Genomic DNA, 23,165 nt, shown 5'->3' on the forward strand with positions numbered 1-23,165 from the left:
ATTATCAATTAAATTTTTTTTAATTGTTTGAGTAACTAAGAGGGCTATTACTTTTACACATGGGTAATATGGGTGTTTGAACTTTTTTTTTTCATTAAATAAATCAAATAATAATTTCAAAGATATGTTTTGTTTACTCAGTTTCCCTTTGTCTAATATTGCATTTTGTCTAAAGATCTGAAACCATTCAATGTGAGAAATATGCAATAATAGAGGAAATCAGTATGGGGGTAAATAGTTTTTTCATGGCACTGTAACACATCTGTTTAAATATAAACATAAATAAGCCTCATAGCAGTGATCATTTTATTGTGCTTTCACTGTGTATATATATGTATTTATATTTGATACAGGCCTAATTCCTGTGAAACTCTGTGTAATAGTGACATAAAGGCAGCACATTTTTTCATCTTCACATTTGAGAGCGACAAATTTTCTTTGTGAGTACTACTTGGTGAAAAGCCCCCTTTTGTTCCGAATACGCTCTGAGTTTCTGTTTGAAGAGTTGAGCTCTGAAAGATGTCACTGTTTGATTGTGAACCCCCCCTGCCACCCCCCCGGCTAGCCTGTCTGAAATTCCCCGGACGTTCCTGGATCCGCTGGGATGCTGGATCCGCTGGGACGTCCCGGTCGATATCTGCCTTTATCCCTCTCTCACTGGAAGAGAGAGGGTGCGTCCCCACTGACCAGGGCCTCTGAAAACAGTCTATTCCTGCCTGGCTTTGACTGCGGAGATGGGAAAGCGGCTCCTGCAGTTATAGCATTCTAACACTAGAGGGGGGTAAAGCAAAAAAGATAACGGCAGGCTGGCAGCATAAGTGCAGCTGATACAAACGGCTCACGTGCGTACGACTCTCCTTCTCCCCTGTTAATTGTGTTTCTTTTTCCAGGATAATTAACACACAAAGAACACCCCTCCCCCCCCTCCCCCCCCTCTGCGCCGCTGCTATGAGGAGGATGCGTTCCACCCGGATCCAGGCAGGTGCGCCTAATCGGGAAAGACTTGCTGATGGGAGCCGCCACTCACCAATAAAGAGCTCTCCCGTCCTCCTTCAGCTGTGAGTGGCAGTATTCCCCTCAGCCACTTTATAATAAACACACTTTTAAAGAGGTGGGGATTAACCAGGCTGAGGCCGGTGCCAGATCTGTCACAAGGAATCACTGCTCTCCGTATAACTCATTACCCACGATCCCTCACTCTGGGGGCCGTGTGAAAATGCCACGCCGCCATTTGCGATTCATGTACCCAGGCCCGTGTATGAATATGAAACTTTTCAGTGTACTCGCGCTCATATACAAATGTATGACTGATTTTGCTAGCTTACAAGACTTTAGAGTTTAAGATACTGCTAAATTCTGATGTTTAATCGTTAAAGCATACATTTCTGATGATTTTTTAAACTTTTTTTTTTAAAACAATATATTTATTAGTTTTTCCTTTTTTAAACAAAAACATAATTACAAAACAAGACAGACCTTATACAAAGGTACAACAAAAGTATACATAGACACAAAAGACACAAAAAGAAACATAGACACAAAAACACAAACAAAAATTAAATAAAAAGTTTTTTTTTTTTAGCTTTAACTGTGTATTCTCTACCGAAAGAACTGATTTACTGAAAAAAGTGCTCATTCAGATCTGAATAAAACAGCGCAGTTGACGGGGAAGAAAATAAATATAGATTACTTGTTAGCTGCAGTCATCTTGACATGAAATTTCAAGCGGAGTTTAAAAGATCAGCAGTGTCAAAGCTATTTTCTTACAACCAAATAGTCTCATTATGCTTATAATCAAACAATCAATTATAGCAAATGTTGTATTTTTTTCAATTCAAGAACTACCAACAGGTAAATAAACCATTTTAACAGGATTTTGTTCTTGAGCTGTCAAACCCATTAAGTGTTTAGTTTAATCAATGTTTATGGTAATTGATATAATTAGAAACGTGCTAAAGTGCTGTTGAATGCAGAACAGGTATAATAATAGCCGCAGACTAAAATAACACAGAGCAACTGAATATTAGACAGCCTCTTTCAGAGTGTTCGACGTATGAAGATGGCATCCCATCATAGTGGTTTTCTAAACATAATATTTGCCAAACATTAATATTTGACAGAATTGCCAGCCTGTATGCTCATTTCACAATAGCCCTAACTTCCTGCCTCCAGAACATTCTGAGGCCTCATACTCACACCTGTATGCCATCAGAATCTTCTAGCAAAAGACTAATATGTACCCACTGGGGCACAATGAACACTTTGGAACCCAGCAGTGTAGCTTCACGTTCGCTCTTTTGGTCTCTGCCATGCATGACATGACTTATTTAGCTGTTGACAGCTTCCCCAGATGGTAACCCCACAGTACGGTGTGAGGTTTACTTTTATGCAGCCAGATATTTTCCCCAGCAGCTCATTATCTTGCTCAAGGGCATGGCAGCAGTGCTGGAACCCACAACCCCACCGGTGGCAGGAACACCACGCCACACTGCCGCCTAAGCCCATAAGCGCTTGAAAATGGCGGAGGAGGTGTTTTGTGCATATACAGTAAAAGTAGGAGGAATTGACTTACTTGCTGGACGTGGGAATAAAACCATTTTCTAGCGCTTCACTACACAAGGGGCAGGACATTGCCCTGGTAGGAATGGTCACGCATATATTCCGCAGGCTGCAAAAACGATCGAGGCTGGTCGCTACGGAGACGGCAGGGTTCGGGGTTAGCCGTTAACCTGGGACAGGAAGCGTACGGGGGTTTTGAGGGGGATCTGGTTGTCCCGTCTGCTGCTGTGAAAATGATTTAAGCACTCAGGACGTCTGGGTAGAGGTCGGATGGTGTTAATTCATGGTATCAATTGACACTTAAAGTGAAATTAAAGTAGCTAATTTCTCTACCTCAAGTCCTAATTTTTATGTGATGGACATTAAAAAGAACATACTGTAATGTACATTAAAGGCTTACAAGCATAAACCTCAGCCTGTTCTTCACAGCTTATAACTTTCTATTCTTGCTTTAGGGTATTTCCCTCACTCTCCGTCTAGTTCAGAAATATTCTTAGGTCTTCTTGCACATGCTGAACGCTTGAGATCTCCCCACAGATTTTCAATAAATATTCAAGTCTGAGAACTGTGATGCCATAATCTTTCATTACATTAAGCAGTTCATGGTTGTTTTTTTGAGGTATGTTTTGGAATGTTGTCTTGTTGAAATGCCCAAACATTTTCAGCTTCAATTTCTTCACTGAATCTGGGATATCATCTACTAGGATATCTATTTTAGTTTAATACAGTCTTCCTTCCACCTGCACAGTATTTCCTGTGCCACTGGCTGCCACACAACCCCAAAGCATAGTAGATCCATACCCATGCTTAATGGTGGACAAGATGTTATTTCCTTCAAATGCTTTCCATGTTTCTCCAAATGTGTCTTTGGAGGTTGTGACCAGGGTTAAGTTCTTTTGTTTCATCAGTCCACAGCACTTTGTTTTGAAAGTCTCCAGCTTATCTGTGTGGTGTTGCATACTTAATGTCCTTTTACTTTTGTGATGTGATCACAAGAACGGTTTTTGGCTTTCCGACAACTCTTCCTTATAATTCTTCTGTAACATTTGTGCAGGTGCTTCATGACTCCAGTGTCAGGTAAACCTTTCTGCAGGTCCTTTGCAGTGATACGCAGGGTTTTCTTTGCTTACCTGACCAGTCTACAAGCAGTTCTATCAGAGATTTATCTCAGTCTTCCAGATCTTGCCTTGACTTCTTGCCTTAATGATATTTATGACTGTGGAAAGTCCAAGCTGGATGTGTTTAGCTATCCTTTATAGCCTTCTCCTGCCTTGTAAGAATCGATAATTGTTATTTTAAAGTCCTCCGTCAGCCACTTTGAGGAGCCTGTGGCCACTGAGAGTAAGCACTACACCCTGAGAGGTTAGAAGGGTCAAGGTACTTATTAAGCTCTTGTCTTCACCTGGCTTATTTTAAGGCCTAATGAGTCGATCAAGTTTTCGGACTTCACGGATCAACTGAAAAGTGCCTGAATTATATCGCGGGGAATAAACGGCTTATGTCGTCCCTAAATTTAAACGAGTAAGTACAAAGCAAATGTAAATGGTATCTGCAGAGAAATGAAATTGATTTAAATTTAAAGGTGAAAAAGCCAAATTCAGTGGTTCGTATTTCTCCTTTAAAAATAAAAAATCTCCTTCCTTAATAATAATCCTCTTACCAAGATGACAGGAAGTGTGTGGAGACTGCGACTGCCACGCTTTTTTTTTTTAAAGATTAAGACGAAACTTTCCATGGGTCAAGGCTCCCCCTCGCGCAGATGCAGCTCCGGGAGGCGACGCTTCCGAGGCGATTTATTCCGCGCGGTTCGGTACGCAGGAGTCCACGCGAGCTTTCGACGAGAGGCGCCGCGTGGGCGGAGGGGACGCGCGCTCTCCCCGCCGTCGCCGAGAGGGCCGTGGGAGGGCCCGGAAGAGACGCTCTGACCTCCCTGCGCTGGCTGAGGAGAGCATCCTCGGCTCGCCGCCCCGGCCCTCACGCAGCCGGGCGTACCCTCGAAGGTCCCGACCACGTCCGCGCAACTCGCCACTCGAGGAGATAAACAACGGAGCTTTTTTATCTGGCGTGGGAATGGAAAACACCGCTTTCCCCCCAGCTGTACGCATTCTCCAGCGTGTTCTCAGGGAGGCGCGGCCGTAAGAAACACTGCCAACCGTATCCAAGTTCCTGTCACAGATAAGAAAGAAACGCGACACTGTTTTCATCAGGCAAATTATTTTCTGCGAATTATTATGCGGTTATATTCTGGAGCATTGTCATAGCACTGCAGCACCGATCACCGCTGTAGATTTAAGCCGTTCTACCTGAAGTAGAGAAGAACCAGAGAAATGAAAAGGAAAAGAAAACATAATCAAAACGGACTTTATTCTAATAGATTTATTTCAATAACGCAAATGTGACCGCTCACTAAAAGGCTGAAGTAAATGGACAAAGGGGCCTGGAATCTTAAAATTTTTTTTTTTCTGTCTATAGGTGGCACTATACTACCACAAAAACGAAATATTTTAAAAAACAACACTGCCATGAGCAGATTTGAGGCTTTTCTCTGGAGTTAATTAGACTGAAACAGACGCATATCTAAGAATCGTCTGCCACTCTGCCATTTCTTAAACAGCTGAAGGGAGAAGGTTTTGTGTCCTGCGGTAACTTGGACTTTAACACCTGCCCTTACATCTCTTCAAAATTATACAGTAATGCTAAAAGCATGGATTTTTTCCACTAAATTCCCAAACAGAAACCTTGAAGAAGATGAAGTATAAACAGCAAAACGAATTGATATGCCTGAGGTAATTTACAATTCTACGGTAGAGGGAGAGTCAGAATTGTGTGCAGTATTTTACTTACGTTTAAAATCTCTTCTGTGACGTGCCACGGGGTTACAAAGAACTGAACGTATCCATTACAAGCAACACAGCACTACGTTCTGTAGTAACACTAACCCCTAAAGTAACACTAAGACTGTTAGTGTAAGGGTGACTAAAACAGAACTGGAAGGGCATGTAACTGAGCCACAGGGCTGTTACCGTGACTACGCTGAGCCGTAGTTAGCCTTTGTACCTTCTTCCGAGTTTGCACAGGTCTGCGTTCAAAGGGTTAAAATTACGGAGTCTTTACATAAATGGACTAAATCAGGGCTTATAGCAGCAATGACCTGAATTCAACCTTCACGAAAGCGTAAAATGACGGCAAACACTGCCCTGCAAACAAAAATGCATTATTCAAAAGTCCTCCATCAATTGCAACGTTTTTCTACTTTAAGGAAAATAAATAAATAGCAAATACAACTCTAACAAATATTATGAAACACAAAATACACATCACTGCAAGTCTGTCTACCCTTTAAAACCACTGGCTTTCTGCAATGGGCTTTTGTGCAATGGCTCTTCAGAACCTGCAGAATGTGACACTGTTTTTTTCCACTTTTTCCTTATATATAGTTTCAGTAGCTTTACTTTGTATGCTATATATACATGCTTCATAATTTTTATCAAATTTTATTAAATCACATATATATTTAATTAAAGAAACAACAGGCTGTCATTGTGGTTGGAAATAAATGGTGGGGGTGGGGGACTGGAAGGCGAGCACTAAGGAGTATGGGTAAAAAGTTACGCTCACCAGTAACCCACGCAGCATGGCGAAAGGCAAAAACAACAGGGAGGTTGTTAGAAATGAATAGTGCTTATGGACCATGCTACATGATACCAAATAGCGCCAAAAACCCGATTAAAGAAAACCTTTTCTAATGTATTGCATTGCTGCAAAGACCTCTATGCAATCTATCCAAAATACCTTGGCCTAAACTTTGTGGAACATCGTGAATAAAGACATTTAGGATAAAGGCTGGGTAAGAAATGAAGAATGGAATTAAAAATGAAAATCTTAAACGTGCTAATCGTACGAGGGAACGCGCAGTATAGCGTGGCGTGGTTACGTTCGGCTAGATCAAACAGCCGGGCCATTTCAACGACGACGGGAGAATTAGGGAGCAGGGAAGGGAGGTGTCCGAGCCTCCGTCATAACAGACAGAGAGGAGTACCCGACAGGAAGATGCGCTTCTCTCCTTTCCAGATTAATTAGAGAACGGATCAATTAGCCAGGCAGGAAAACCACACAGACGTACTGACGGCCCGATAGCCTTGAAACGCTAAACAGTTGGCGTGTCTGTTTCACAATTTTTTTTTTTTTTTTACATCGCTCCAAACTTAATTGCAATTTTCAAGGAAATAATGATGCGATTAAAATGGCTGGTTGAAACTGCCGTAGCGTGTATGTAGAAGTATTTTATAAATCCTGGAGAAGGTGGTGGCGGTGGCTCGTCCGTGAGCTCGCGGTCCGCACAGCCGCTGGAAAAGAGGACGACATGCGCAGAACGAATCTGAGCTCTCCAGACTTCCACCTTCATCTTCGTCTGCTAGTTCTTACCTTTATTACGGCGATGCTGAACAGAGGTCTGCTATTAACGCTCGTTTGTGCTGAGTAGAGGAATAATTCTAGCTGCAGAAAATCTGTCCCCGCACAAAGACACTTCTCAGGGGGGTCACTGTGTGTTGTTAGAAAACAGGAAATTCATCCGCAGCATATTATATGCATTCCCTTTTATTATAATTACCCTAAAGAAGCGCCACATGCTGACGTTACACACCAGATATAAGAAAGTGGTCGGACTGCAGTGTTTGGGAAGAGAAATTCAGCAAAATGAAGCAATGATGTAGAGGCCAAACTCCACTGGCCAGACCATATTGTTGGACATTTATTCATTTCACTCCTCACTCAAGTAAACAATGAATGGTATCATGAAGCACTGAGAAAGCCACGATGACCTTTAACCCCAGACCTCAGAGGATGTTAAAAGCAGTTAGTATATGATACTGCATCTGAAGAAGAGCTACACACACATACACACACACAAACACACACTGACCTCTTTCATTTAGAGTAACTGATACACACACACGCACATACATGCATGTACACACACCAACCTACTTCATTTACAGTAACTGATACACACACATACATGCGCGCACACGGTGTATCAATACAGTCACAGACGACCTCTGACCCTTAACCCTGGGAGCAAACGGTCCAACCTGTCTGACCACCATTAAAACCGAGTTCTTGCACCGGCAGGTGAGGGGAGGGGGAGGGGAGGGGAGGGAACGGGAGGGGGGGGGGGTCGCTCACATAGCTCATCCCCGCACCGTGGTGACCACGGCGGGTACCAGGACGCGGCGGTTCTGCATTATTTGCTTGTTTTTAATAATTTGTGCGGTTATTAGGAGAATATTAGCCGAGATTAAACACACATTGCTCATTGCCCTGGGAACACAAGCGCGCCAAAAAGCTCATTTCCTGCTGAAGATGGCTGTCTGACCCCGGCCGACCCGCGCGTATTCCCATTACCCCCCGACTCCGCACCGCGCGCGCAGCCTCTCCCCCGAAACCCTTCCGCCGGCGTCCCGGGGAAACCGGCCTGTTCCCAGCCGGAGGACCGCTTCCCTTAATCACCACCGTTTTGTTTTCAAAAACCGCCCCGGCGGCGGTGCCTAACCGTCGAAACATTCGCAAAATCTGAGTCCAAGTCTCTTTGATACGTATTAAGTGTGCTATTGATACCTCTTTAGGCTACGTGTAAAAAAATTCTTGACATATGGAGAGAAAAAAGGAGTTTTACTGAAACGCTTTTTTTTTTTTTTGAAGCGCGTGCCATGCGTTTGGGTTGCTCTCCTTTGAACGCCGTCGTCTGCCGCTCCCTTCAGAAGGCCTTTTTATGCCTTTGGCTGCATTTTAATCTTCTTCTCTTCCTTTTAAACAAACGGCTAATGCGCTGCTACCTTCGTCTCGGGCGGCAGGCTGGTTTTTTTTTTTCGAGCTCTTCCTGTCTTTAAAGCCAAAATTTCCCCGGAGGAATTTCGTCCACCTGCGATGCTAACAAAGATGGCCGCCGCTCTGTCTGATGAGCGGCAGCGCGCACCTCGTGACACGTCATGACACGATCCATATCAGGGTCAGAGGGTCAGGTAGGGGCTCGACCTACCATATACATCAATGAATGCTCTTTCGGTTGGGGGAGCATGTACAGTGTGTGTGTATATTTTACATGTTTATAGCATCAAGGGTATTGGCCAGTGACTGATACAGTGACAGCATTTTATTTTGCCCCTAAATAATCACAAAATAAAATTCGCTATTTTAGGGCTGTCATATGTGAAGTAAGCAGTGTATGTGTGATTAAAAATGTTAAGACATTTGATTTAGTGACATATGCCTTCTGCTAGCCCTGCGAGTGATATATTTTGTGCTTTAATACATTGTTTTTTAAATCATTAATAACAAAATTATGATATAATGCGGTTGGCCACTGATAAAGTATGAGCAGGCGTTGACAGTAACTTCAAGATATTGAACTTTTTAGGATAATTTTTACATTTGCAAACATTTTAACAGGGATGTAAATTCCCGGCAGGGAAGGCATTTAAAGGCCTCTCTAAAATGAGCCCTGTCATCAACAATGGCGGAGAGAAAGAGTGCTTCCGATTCTGTGAAGTCCCGCTCGCAAGAGGCGTGCTCGCGTGGAGTCGGACGCGTTTAGATTCATTTTTGGAATCCGGGGGTTGACTCAATCCGGCGTCGCTTAAATGGGAGGCTATTTTAGGCGACGCGCTCCGCTCGTGCTTGCGAGATTGAGGGGTTCGTCAGGCGAGCGTTTGATGTCTCCCCGCGGCCAGGCAGCCGGGCGTACCTGCCCCGCGCGGCGGAGACGGAGAGGAACGGAGCGAGCCCGTGTGACTGTGGTGTGTTTACGCGCAGCCCGGCGCTGGGAGCCGGGTTCACAGCACACAGTCCAGTCATTTGTTTCATAATGGGACCGTAATGCAATCGCGGTTTTCGGAGGCTGCTTTTAATGAGGGAACGATACCCACTAAAACTGCAGTTAGGGAGGGAGAAAGGGATATCAGAGCCCGGCGCTTTGAGCAGCTAACAGGGATCACGCTTTCAATTTTTTTTTTTTTTTTTGGAAATCCAATTAGTCTGCTAGGCCTCCAATTTGCCTTTTTTGTTTAGTCAAATGTAGATTCTGTGCTGAGCACAGAATGCGGGTGTGCATATTGCAATTGGGCTCTATTATTATTATCAGGGTCTATTATATTCCTTATCAGAACTTTGGAATTAAGATATGATGGGAAAACTTGTGGAAAATAGGTGCTCTCTGTCTGCTTTGCTTAGCTTTGTACACGTTCTGGGAATGCCACTATGATACAAAGTATTTTTTAGATTTTTCGGTTTTCTGCTGAAACGCTTTCCTGTGTCTGGTTGTGCCCACATGTCCAGAGGTGGGTTGTGTTTATCACACTTGACCTGTTTATCACACACTCCGAGGACTCAGTTCAATATTCGGTTATTTATTTCCCTGAATGTCTTAGTGCTGACGAGTTTGATGTGAGGTGGTGCTGGTCCAGCTGTATTGGTGGCGGGTGACTGTTTCTGTAAATGTTGTGATTGGCCTTGTTCGCTGAGTTTAGCTGTGATGTATTTCCACAGTGCTATTTGTTTTTCCCTCTCTGATGGTTGTTTGTAAGGCTTTATTTTTCTGTACAGAAATAAAAGAATGTACCCCTGGCTGTTGAAGGCGAAAATAAACGCTCATCTGACGTCACAGCGTAGCAACGAAGCCTCAGAAACGAGACCGTGGTTTTGCCGCCGTTGTTCTGCTTCTCACAAAACTTCCACTGATCTTGACAAACTCTGAAGCACTGCTGATGATTAAGATGCCGGTGTGGTCTCTGACAGTTAAATAACATCTGATTGGCTATCGACGTCTCCCTGTCAATGGCCGGGGCCCCGTGAGGGCCGGTCGTTTGTGCCGTGATTGATTGACTGCTGTTTAATAGACACTTAATTGGTGACAAGGACCGTCCAATGGAGTGTCATCTGCCAGGACGCTGAAGAGAATTTGCAGCCTGACTAATTTTCCCATTGGACACGATCCCATTCGTGACGCTATGGAAAGAGACAAGCGCAGTGCTTACATCGGTTATATTACCATAGAAACAAGCGATAAATATAACCGTTGCTTGGCTTCACAGAATATTTTAAATCTTAATAATCAAATGCATATAATAAATGAATGAATGAATAAATAAATAACCCCCTCCCCCCACCCCCATCCCCCCCCCCAATTTCCAGTACTGTAATATAAATTAGTTTCTATTCACATTGGATTAGTGAAAGCAAAACAAACACATATTTCATGGGCGAAGGGGACACACTGTACATGAGTCTATATACACAAATGATTTCAATTTTGGAATTGCATATGCTGGAGGGTCAGAGGTGCGCTGTGCATCCTCCTGAACCCCGAACACACATCAGCCACCTCATTCGCCAGCTGAAATATTGCGGCTGCGGTTTTTTTCTTTTTTTTCGTACCGGCCTGGGAAATATTGCGGGGAGTAATAATTCTCACGGGGCCGATGGTTTACGTGTCCCGCTGAATTTCCTCCTACTCCTCTTCCTCCTCCTCCTGCTCTAGCGGTCTGTGAACCCTCTGCACTTCCTGTCCCGAGGCCCGGCGAGCCCTTTACACGCACCGGGCTGTATCCGACGGTAACGGCAGGTACGTTTTGAAGAAGCCTCTAAAATCTTGCCACCGTTACGCCGGGCTTCCGAACCAAACCAGCTGCTTCAGAGATGTTTTTTCCCCCCTTTTCCCTCTCACATCTATTAATGCAGAATTACTCCAATTACAAGCCTCCTCTACACCCGGGCCCCTTTCCCTCACCCTAGCGAGATGGCGGCGCACCTCCAGGAGCCAATCGCGCGCCTCCGTGCCGCCAGCAGCAGATGTAAGCAATTTACTTGTGATTTCTTCATATTCAGCGCGAGGCGGGCTCCCGGCGACCTCCGACCCCGAAGCCTGCAGGATTCTAACCCTATCAAATTAAAAGCTCTCTGCTCACTTATTCCCCAGCGCTCCGCCGGCGCTAAGCAGCCATCTCGCTGCGTAGCAACGGCGCCGGGCCGTGCTCGCCCATACGCCCAGCCTCATCAGCCGCTATTAGAGAAAATATACAGCGCTCTAATTGGATGAGATTCGGCTAAGGAAGTGCAGTTAAAGGTCGTTCTCTCGCCGTGCGTCTCCTGCTCTTCGGGGTAATTTCTGTGTCCTCCGCCTCGGCGAACCCTTAAACAGCCGGGGCCGGAGCCACCCTTCGGTCTCCGCTTCCTGGCACCGCCGGCGACCAGGGGGAAGTGTCTCCGGGAGCGTGTAAACAAAGCGCTTCGAGGCCCCGACACCTCCGCTCCCTGCCAGCAGGAGAGCGCCCCCTGTCTGTGACCCCCGGCCTTGCTGTGAGCCATCTATAGATATTTATAGTGATTCCCAAAGCGTCGCTCCCATAATAAGCAATACCTCCAACTGTATTGTTCTCTATTCACAGTGAAGCTATGGAAGGACGTCATTCATATACGCACGCACACACACACACACACACGCACACACTGATACACATACGCACACACACACACTCGCACGCACAAACACACACGCACACACACACACACTCATACACACACAAGCACTCACACTCACACACACACACACACACACACACAAACTCACACACACACATGCTGCGATAAAATCCAGACGATTATAGAACTAAAATGGGGCCTCGATTTATATAATCATAAACTAAGACATCAAAAATGGATAAAGGCGGAACAGGCCTGTCTCTGCTATCGAGAGCGTGGAGTAGACTCCTCAGCACGGTAATAGGGCCCTCACAGCCAGATCATCTGGGACATTAGAATTGATTTTTTTTTTTTTGCTTCCTCTTGTCTCCATTGTGATAATAGCACATCCCAATGGTTTCAGAATGATAAACAGTTTCATTTTGTTAAGTTCTGAAAATATAGAAAATCAATATGCATTTCGCTCTGGAGTGCAGTTGAAAAATATGTATTATCATTAAGCTTTGATTCATTAAAGAATGCTTTTATGTTTACACAATCCGGCTTGTTTGGCATCAGCAAAAGAAAGTATGTGGCAACAGGCCAGTAAATGTTCCTCTGCTATTCCACTGGTCCTTTGAGTAAGTAATTATTTGGATGAATACCGGTAAATGTTTCTTGGCTATAATTTAAGGAAATTCTGGAGATATTTTGTTTTGTTATTAAACAATAAGTCCAGACAGGATTTGACAAAATACACAGGCATCGTATTGTGTAACCCAGACGCATCTCAGAGTATCTGAGGAACAAAAATGCTCCAAAAGAATGCTCCAAGAATGCTCCAGTATAATTGATGTTAAAATTCCCTTTGTACACAGTATCAAACAGATAAATCAGGCACAACAAGCCCTGGATTCCAGCATTCAGTACAGAATTCCACTGGCTTCTCCTACAACTGGAAGAGTGAAGAAATCTGTAAATCCACAGGTGAGGGGAGCGGCATTCAAAAACTTTGGGGGTGGCGGGGTCCTCAAGTCCAGAGCCACAAGGCTCCTCCTCTTTTTTTAAGGGTAGAATACCTGACAACGGGACCTGCTTCACTCCGGTGCAAGTACATGTTCGGTGAACATTCTGGAAGGGGTACGGACTGTCACAAAACTGGGGCCTCTGTATTACATGCGTTTGTGTGCATGACATCTCCTGTAGATATTTATAGTGATTCCCAAAGCGTCACTCCCATAATAATACCTCCAACTGGAAGGATGTCATTTATACACACACGCGCACACACACCTGCCCACCCAAATACACACAAAATCACACACGCACATACGCTGTGATAAAAACCAGACGATTATGAGCTAAAATGTGGCCTCGATTTATATAATCATAAACTAAGACATCAAAAATGAATAAAGGCAGAAATAGAAATGTCAATGGAATGACAAGCCAATGGAATTCTGTTGAATACTGGAATCTAGTAATTTATCTGTTTGATAATGTGTACATATGGAATCTGAACATCAGTTACATTGGAGCCTATCAGTTACATTGGAGTTACATGGAGTCTCAGCTAAGGCTGAGCAGACCGTGTTAAAATCCACCCAGAGCGCCTGGTCATTCCGTCCTGAATGTGCTTCATCAGAAGCCCTCTCCTCTGGTTCCGCTTGTAGGATCTTGGTTGGTCACATTGGCAACACGGCTGTGCGCACCGAGCCAATGAGAGAGCTGGAGAGTGCTACACGAGCATCGCTTGAGCTTAACAATTTTAACAAGTTAACGGAGTGGGAGAATAAGCACAGGCTGTGCTTTCAGTAATTGCTACCCGAAACCGAAGGGTGGCAAACACAATCTGTTCCAGCAAATAATGGAAGCAATTTTCTGCGCTTAGACATAAACATTCGAACGGTTAAGGTGTGCCTCATTTTCAAGTACACGGTTATTTAAAACGTTACCTTTTTTTTAAATTTTTATAATTGCCGTATACCATACAACTGATTCAAGCAGGATTTCAAAACACCTCTAGCACCACTTCCCTAGCGCAGCCGCTACATCTGCGGTTCTCAGAGTGTGAAGTATCTTGTGCGAAGCAGAATCATTTGGCGCCTGCAAGAGGGGGGAGAAAAAAAAGAGAAAAAGAAAGCGTGGCTTATTGACAGCTGCCCACACACACGCGCGCGCACACATTCGCGTCTGCGCGATCCGAAAGCTCGCTCTCAGGGGTCAGCTCTATTGGCGGCTATGGATCTCCCCGCCGGTCACCTTTTTGCACCCTCCCAGGTACGCGGCTGACCCCGCGGGCGCCTTCCAGTCTCCCCCTCTCGCGTGGGCTCAAACGCTATCGAACCCGCGCCTGGCGGGGTGGGGTGGGAGGGGTGGGGGGGCGCGAAGCCGGCAGACGGGCCCCTGCCAACAAAGAGACCCGCGACCCCCGGTGACCCCCCCTGCCCCCCCCCCCCCCACCTGAGATGCAGCCGCCATTCAGGAGCGCGGCGGCCGCTATCCGCGCGGGGTCAGCTCGCGGCTCCGCACCTGACTCGGCCCTGAATGAGAAGGGCCCCATTACGCAGTTCCTCCGGCCGGACTGGATTAGTCCGTACCCCGCAGGAGGGAAAATACCGCATTAATGTGCGGAGAAAGAAAAGGGCTGTTTACCTCCAAGCCCACGCACTGCGTTACGAAAGCCAGGCGGAATTCAGGCCCGCGCGGACTTCGGTGTGTGAAACGCAGGAAACAACTGCTGTTATTGCAGGTTCCATATCACGGAATTGACTGATTTTTGTGCAATTCCTTTAATGTCAATACTGCTGGTATAAAAAATGGACTTGTAAAATTGCTCTAGTTCAGAATGAAAAAAAATTGTTTTTCTATAATTTTCTATTATTATATATTAGACTATAGAAATTGTTGGAGAGATTTAGTACACATTGTTAGTTTTTATCTACAACAGTCTTCTGTTTAGAAATGATAAGAGATAAGAAATTAAAGTAGACACTGAAAACAATCCTCCGCGAATATGTTACGTTTCAAAAACAAAAACAAAAATATAATAAAAATACAGAATTGCTGCAATCTGCCAAATTTCCCTTTAACCTGTAATTTGTCACAAATTCTTATGGCGAACACCAAATGAATTTCACCTGAAATAGTTTATATTTTCTTACAGTCCACAGCTTTCTCCCGTGGACAGCCGCCTTTCCTTACGACAAATTTTGGACAGAAACAGAGCTGTCACAGCAAAGCAGAAAAAAAGATGTCAATTTTTGTACTGACCTACTAGCAACACTAAACAGCTTTTGTGACATTTTAAGGCCAATGAAATTCCCACTGAGTGGTGAAGCACACTATGCATGAGTTGCATCCACACGGGAAAGCCAGCCTGTGTTGTTTAAGAGCTGCTGAAAAACTGAGTAGACAACTGTATAATATACTGTATCAGAACATTGTCATATGGCAAAATCTCCTGAACAGCACTGACTGATATTGACCTTCAGATATCTTTCATCGACATTCAGACAATTTGTTTTGTCGTTGTTGTTGTTATTAGTAATAATAGTAATAGTAATAATAATAATAATAATAATAATAATAATAATTGTTATAATAATAATAACAACAACAACTAAAACAATAACACTAATAATAAACATAATAATAATAATAATAATAATAATAATAGTAATCTCAAGTCTAGTTTGATAGATTTCTTCAATTGGCACGTTAGTGTATGAATAACAGAGAAAGGCAAGGCCATTTCCTTACATCTGGTTGAATAGAATATAAACAGCCACGATGCAAATGCAATAAAATGCTGCCGCCTTCACTCCCTTAAAAACCAAACGCTGTTCATTTGCTTTCAGTTAAGCTGAACTCAACGGTGCGTTGCAGTGTACCTGACTGATGTCACTGTCATTGTTTGCACACCGTATGCTGCAGTCTGCCAGTACTGTGGGAACTACGTGGGTTGTCAAGCAAGCCCAAGCAAGGTATTTACATTCTTGTTATTTTTTTTTTTTTTGGGATGACAGTTTTTAACAATTTTAATGGGAAAAAATACTCGAATAAAAGCGGCGAAGGTTTCTTCGTTTTCGTTGTTCAGAAAGGTGCACAGCGTGCAGCCGGGCTGAATCGCGGCTTTTGTGTTTCTTTATCTTGCACTGGACTGAAACGCAAGGAGACACACGGCTAATGAAATCTATGAAGACAGACAGCAAGGAGTGCCAGATGAATAGTGTGAAGGCCCTGACATGCGGGTTCGCGCCCCAGTTTTGGCGAGGGAGGGGGGTGGGCCGCCGAGGATGAAGGAGAGGACAGGCCCGGTCTCTGTGTGCAGGTGCCCTCTCGCTGGCCCGCCCGCCCTCCACCAATCAGAGCGCGGAGGGGGGGCGGGGGCACAGCGGGACCACATCAAAGCACGCTCTCTCTCTCTCTTTCGGAGAGAAGCTCAACACTAATGCTGCCACAACAGAGAGGGGAGAGAGGAGAAGAAAGCTGAGTGAGATGAGGACTAAAAAAAAGGAAGAAAGAAAAGGAAAAAAAAACCCTTTTCCAAACTGACTGGTTCTCACAGGAGAAGAGTGCTACCAGAACAAACCCCCTCATTCTCCTCACGGGCCAACACTTTGCCAACCTCACACACAACACCCAGAGATGAGATTTTCCCTGCTCCAGCCAAAAGCTCCCCCCTCGCCCCAGTCGACATGAACAAGAGAGGATAATTCAATAAAGAAAATCCAATCTTCCAGATTTTTTTTTGGCTCGTTTTTGAATGAGTAATGCACATTCCCTCATTTCCCTCTATCTTTTTTTTTTTCCCAAAATGATGATAATTTCATAGCAATTTGAGAGCATTGTTAAGGTTGTGTTTCAGCCTTCCCGGCAAGAATGCGTGTCTTTCCAAAGGGGCAAGGACAGACTCAGAGCCTTGGAAGTTAATTACACCCTAAAGAACAACACATTTTGTCCTCTGGCACATTTATACATTAAAGATATAATTCACACTGGACTCTAGGCTATATACTCAATATAAAATATTACTAATATTCAGTTTAAAAAAAATTATAATAATAAACATCATCTTCATCATCAGATAGCTCGTTTAATTATTTATGCATGTTGTGCTCAGCAATTTACCGGACTATACCGAGGACAAATTGTACACTGTAAAAACAGCAAGATGAAATGAATATGCAAGAACTTAATATGCAAGTTCAAATTAATGACACCCAAGCACAGTCTTTGGAAAGGACTTGCTGGTAATTATTAAAATGTAAAAAAAGACTAAATCTAAGGCAGACACAGAGCAGAATCAAAATCACTGGCACATATGCAGAGCACTAAGCTTTGGTTTTGGAGAGAATACCCAACACACACACTGCACCAAGAGTCTGTGTTGCTCTATTACATTACATTACATTGCAGGCATTTAGCAGACACTCTTATCCTGTACAAATTACACGGCTTTAAAATTTTTTTTACATAGTGTCCATTTATACAGCTGAATATATAATGAAGCGATGCAGGTTAAGGTTAAGTATCTTGTTCGAGGGTACAACAGCAGTGTCTTACCTCAGAATCGAACCTACAACTTTTAGGTGTCATGGCCAGTTCCTTATCCATTGTACTACACTGCCCAGGCACACTGCTCCATAGTCACTCACCATGCAGATGAAGCACTACAGTGTACATGCAGTATGCTTTTATGTGTTCAAAAATGGCATCTGTTACACTAATGGGTCATAGAAAGATAGTTTGATTATTAAGGGGTTTGTAGAGTTGGAAAGTGTGGGAACCCCTGCTCTCAGGGATAATGAAGGGTTACCCACTGTACCTGCTATTCTGACTGGAATCTGAGGCTTCATGAACTCCCAAAATGGGTGGAGCTACCATGTGTTTTGAAGGCTTTCTGACTGACAGTGACTGACAGCTCATGGTTTATTATTATTATTATTATTATTATTATTATTGATAATAATAATAATAATAATAATTTTATTATGTTCTTGTCATCAGAAGAAATAATTGTTTTGTGGATTGTTAGCACATTTCATAAGAATAAAACCGATAAAGGTCAAGCCAACGTATTTTCTTAATGTCTGAATAAATTGTAATCTCAGCACATGCATAACTCTACATCCGCACTGCTGTCTTTATGTAACGTCATGCCAAAGCTTCCTCATAAATAGCAGAGGGATGGGCCTAATGATGCAGATTAAAGCTCAGCATTTTAACACTTGTAGCATTATGCGGCTGATTTTCCCCGTCCAGTTTGTTTCCTCCGGTCCTCAGCAGCTTAGACCCGTTTTCAGTTCAGACGAATCCATTTTCTGAGGAGGCAGAAAGAAGTGTGCGCACGAGCGGTCTGAGCGGCAGCGCGGCGGCGGCGGCGGCGGCGGCGTCAGCGTCAGAGAGGAAGTGCGTCGGGCCCCGAGCGCTCCTGACGTTAGATGTGAAGGATCACAAGCGGCTCTAGCGGCCAGGAGCTTAACAAGGAGCTGGCTGTGAAAGGGACACACACACACACACACACACACACACACACACACAGACACACACACTCACACACACACATACATGTACACGCATGCGCGTACACACGCACACACACATACTCACATACTTGCGCGCACACACGCATACATGTACACACACACACACATACTGTACTCGCACGCACACACACACACACACATACTCGTGCACATACATACATGTTCACGCATGCGCACACACACTCGTATACACGCACACACACACATACTCACATACTCGTGCGCACACACTCACACACATATACACACACACACACATACACACACACTGTACTCGCACACACACACACACACACACACACTGTACTCGCACGCACGCACACACACACACACACACACACGTGCTGTACGCTGACGGCGAGCCAGCAAACGCGCAGATTGAAATGGTTTCATTCGCAGCTCGCGCGCAGGCTGTGTGTCTGCCTGCGGGGGCGGTCGCTGGAGGACCTCTCCATTGTAAACATTTTCCATTTCAGGAGAAAGGAGCGAGAGCCGCTCTTCCACTAAACGTTCCGCTTCTGAATCCCTCGCGCTACCCCCCCCCCCCCCCCCCGCCCGGCTCTTTCCCCGACGGACGTGTACAAAGGCCCTCGGTCGATACGACAACACAAAAGCGACGACTCGACATCGGTCCCGCGAGCGCGAGGCGACCGACCGGGAGGGAGAAAACAAACGGGAGTCACCGACCGCATCCTCTCACGCCTTCTCTCCATCGATACGCCGTTTTCCTTCTCCGGGGTTGTCCCACGGCGACCTCCGCGGCCGCGCCGCGCCCCGGGTCGAGCGACGGATTGAAGTCGAGGTCCAGGGTCGCCGTCGAAGCGAACGCTCTGACCCGAGAAGAGGAAGAGGAAGGAGGGGGGGCGCGGGGGTTGACGTCGCTCTCGCCGATCGTCGATACGGACGGACTGACTGACTGACACCCTCCGATGATCGTTACCTCGGCGCTGAAGGGTGCGGACGGCGGTCCGGGCCTCCTGCCCCCCCGCCCCCCGCCCCCCGCCTCGGGCTGGGAAGGCCGCGCTGCGCGGGGGAGAGAGGAGGCGCTATCGACGGGAGGCCGTAATGACTGACCCCGGCGCTTGGCCTCTGCGCGGCGGCCGGCCCGCGGCCCCGCCCCCGGGTCTTCTGTAAGCGCTAATATAGACGGATAGCCCAGCGGTAATGAAGACTTATTGACGCCGCGCTCGGCCGTATTGCTAATATTGATTAAGCGCGCCGGGCAATTATCTGTATTATTCAAATGGGGTTTGATATAACGATGGCGGGACGCCGCGACGCCGCTCGGCGCGGACGGCGTTCCGGAGCCGCGGCGGATGGGCGGGCGGGCGGGCGGGCGGGGTTCGCCTCCGTGTCCGATACTCGCGGTGGAAGGATGTCACATCTGCCGAAACAGCAGGCGTTGGCGGGAAGGGGAGGGAAAAAAAATCCTTAACCGCTGTTGTTCGGGTTTTAATGCTGCGTTTAAAGAGGAGGGCTGGCATCTCTGGCAACCGCGCTCGCTCTGTTTTCACTTTGTGTTCTGTAGTCCCATGCCAGCTGGTGCTGTGTGTGCGCGTGTGTGGGTGAGTGTGTGTGCGCACGTGTGAGTGTTAGTGTGCGTGTGCATGTGCTTAGTGTGTGTGTGTGTGTGTGTGGAGGTGTGGTGTGAGTATGTGTGTGTGTGCGTGTGTGCCCATGAGTGTGTGTGTTCACGTGAATGTGTGTGGTCTTTGCTGTGACTTGGCAGTTTCCCCTACCCAGATTCCGAGGGTCCATGCCAAGCTCCAACAGGCTCTGTGATAGCTAGTGTACTCAGGCTGTAGGGTGCCCCAGTAGGACAGAGCATGTCTTGTTTTACAACCTGAACCGCAGAGAATGAAAGAGAAACGGGCACGCCTCATTAGAGAAGGTGGACTATTTTTTCCTTCTCTTCTCTTTTAGCCCCGCTCAATAGGCAGACCTCACATCGTTTGCTTAGCTGAGAGATCTCGTTTCAGGTCTTTTCAGTGCAGCACGGTGCTGCGTGCCTACGACCCGTTTTTCCCCTGGAGTCCCAGAGCCTTGTCGAGGGACACAGCGAAGGCATCCCACCTGTGCTTTGAACCTGCAACCCTCGGGTGGAACAGAGCGCAGGTCTTTACCCACGACGCCCCGTGGCCCGCCTTTTTACTGAGAGCCCCCGTCGATGCATTTCGGAGAGAGCGCGTCCGAGACGACCTCCGCCTCAGCCCTGGCGCGGGCCGAACCCGTCGGCAGCCCTGCACGACCCGGCGGTCTCTCCTCCTCCTCGGCGAGGCGGGGCGACAGCTGGCATTCGGCTGTTTGCAAAAGGCCTTTAAAAAAACGCGGCGGGCCTCCTTCTCCGGCTACATTAAAGTAATTAGCCGCCGTGCGCGCCCAACGCGGGTCCCCTCCCCCCCCTCCCCTCTCCCCGGCCCTCCGCCCTCCCTCCCTCCCTCCCTCCCTCCCTCCCTCCCTCCCGCCGCGCGGCGGAGAGGAGCGGGCGTCCTGTTTGACACATCTGGGCACGGGAGAGTGATGAAAACAGCTGCTTCTGCCCATATGGCGTCCAAAGGCTGGCAGAGTGGCGTTGCGCCGTGCCAACCGCGGGCAAATTATCCGTCATTAATCCCGAGATCTGACCGGCATGCGAGCGCGCGGCTAATCAAAACAGGGGGGGGGGGGGGGGGGGGGGGGTGTGGGGGAGGTTTTGGCAGGAGGGAAGGGGGTGCCGGGGCAGAGAAAGGGGGAGTTTTTTTTTCGCTTGGAAAGACCACATTCTACGATTAAAGGGGAAGAGAAACAGCTGTTCCTCAAAGGGACGGGACGGGTTTCAAACGCGGGAGAGCGAGGCTTCCTGCGGCCTCAGACAGGACCCGAAATACTCGGGTCCCGAGCAAAAGAGGGTTTGCGCTCATGTGGGGGTGATAAGGCCCGGGAGCGTTTACCTGAGCATTACCTGAGCATTTACCTGAGCATTTTTTTAAATTTTAGATTAATGGACTTAGTACAGTATGTTGTTTTTTAAATGTACAGCATTAACTGTTTCACTGATGGTAGATTCCATAGGTTAATCTTATAGTCATTGCTCACCTGAAGGAGCACCTGTTTTGTTGCTTCTGCAAAATTGGGCCTTAACCATTATTATGCTGTACTTATTCTGGATGAGACAGCAACACTAAAGTGCCATACCCATCAAACAAGTCTCCACACTGCGCACTGTACCAATCAAATGTGAGCACTACTATATAAATGTGAAAATAGAACACCACAGTTTTAAAAAATACCATAACTAAATGTACATATATGCAATATGAAATATCCTGCACTTTGATATGAATTCATTTTATTTTTATTTCTTCATCAGAACACATCGATGGGATTCCCTCTGTAGGATTTTGGAACGAGCTTTCCCCGCTCTCTTCTCCAAACGCATCACCGTGGCACGGCAGCGGCACCTCCGCGCCCGTCCGCGAACGGGGCGCATAATTAAGCTCCACCTCCCCCCCCCTCCCCCCCAGAGCGGGGGCCCCTCCGCGGGCGCGGTGCGCTAACAGTCGGGAGCGCAGCATTTGACTTTTAAATGCCGTCTTGCTTTTTGAAATCCATACATGGTAAACTTTTTGCCTGAAAATCGATGCGCAGATACAATTTGATTAGCTGCAAATTGCCCTCACATCTGTCCCCGTGTCGGTCCGCGCCATGTCCTTTTCCCTCATAGGCTGCGGCGATAAACCCCGCGCGGAAAATTCCCTCAGAAAGTCCGTGACATTAAAATGTCCTTTGATGTGGCGTAGCCAGGCAGGGAATATAAACAGAAATAGTGATTCCTTTTCTTAATGCTTTTCCGGAGGATCAATAAGCCCTTAAATGCTACAGTGGGACAATTAAAAATAAAAGGAGAGTGGCTTCAGTCTAAATCAGATTACACACAGCTGCCCCCTAGTTGGATCTCAAAAGCAGCCCCCCCCCCCCCCACAACCCCCCCATACTGGGCCCCTGCGCTAAGCGGAACACATGCGTGTGGCATGCAAGTGTGCCTGCGTCGCCTTATTTTATTCATTCATTTATTTTTAAACGGAGTAATTTTATTCTGTCTTTCCCACAACTGCACCCTTCTGCAACATCCTGTCCTAATATAATAAAACCATTCTGGTGTATGGCGGAAAAGCTGGCACACCAAAATGATCTGAATAAATTTAATTATCAGTGCTATTTTATCGTTCTTACGGTGTATGTACGTGTGTGTGTGTGTGTGTCAGTGTTTTTGTGTGTGGGTATGTGTTTTGCCAAAAGTCACTTAAATCAAAATTATGCATTTCTCTTTACTTCTACTGAAATGCTATTCAGAGATGACCAAAATGAGTCATTATTATGGTACTGTACCATAGAAGAACTAACCAAACAGGACACTGCGGCCGACCCCCTGACTCATCCTTATTGATTTCTGAAACAGGTCTTTGCACATTTGGGTGGCGGGTCGCTGGGGTCCTCGGCGGCGATGATTCAGATGTGAACACATGACGAGCGCGCAGTTAGTCAGCGCGTATCGGATAGACTAGCGCCTAGCTCAAACGCAATTAGCCCGCCTCCGTCTGCGGGCTCCGCCATGCTCAA

General features: G+C 46.2%; 2 long non-coding RNA genes across 2 annotated transcripts; both read left to right on the forward strand.

Moving 5' to 3' along the window:
- The first annotated feature begins 950 nt into the window (after positions 1-950).
- LOC118214822 lies at positions 951-11,394 on the forward strand. The gene is made up of 3 exons (XR_004762691.1): positions 951-1,058; positions 11,096-11,179; positions 11,296-11,394. It is a non-coding gene; the product is annotated as an uncharacterized LOC118214822 (long non-coding RNA).
- A 4,488-nt stretch (positions 11,395-15,882) lies between these two features.
- On the forward strand, positions 15,883-16,757 carry LOC118214823. The gene is made up of 2 exons (XR_004762692.1): positions 15,883-16,001; positions 16,190-16,757. It is a non-coding gene; the product is annotated as an uncharacterized LOC118214823 (long non-coding RNA).
- The last annotated feature ends 6,408 nt before the right edge of the window (positions 16,758-23,165 follow it).

Source organism: Anguilla anguilla, chromosome 16 (assembly GCF_013347855.1).
Source record: "Anguilla anguilla isolate fAngAng1 chromosome 16, fAngAng1.pri, whole genome shotgun sequence".
NCBI classification, from domain to species: Eukaryota; Metazoa; Chordata; class Actinopteri; order Anguilliformes; family Anguillidae; genus Anguilla; species Anguilla anguilla.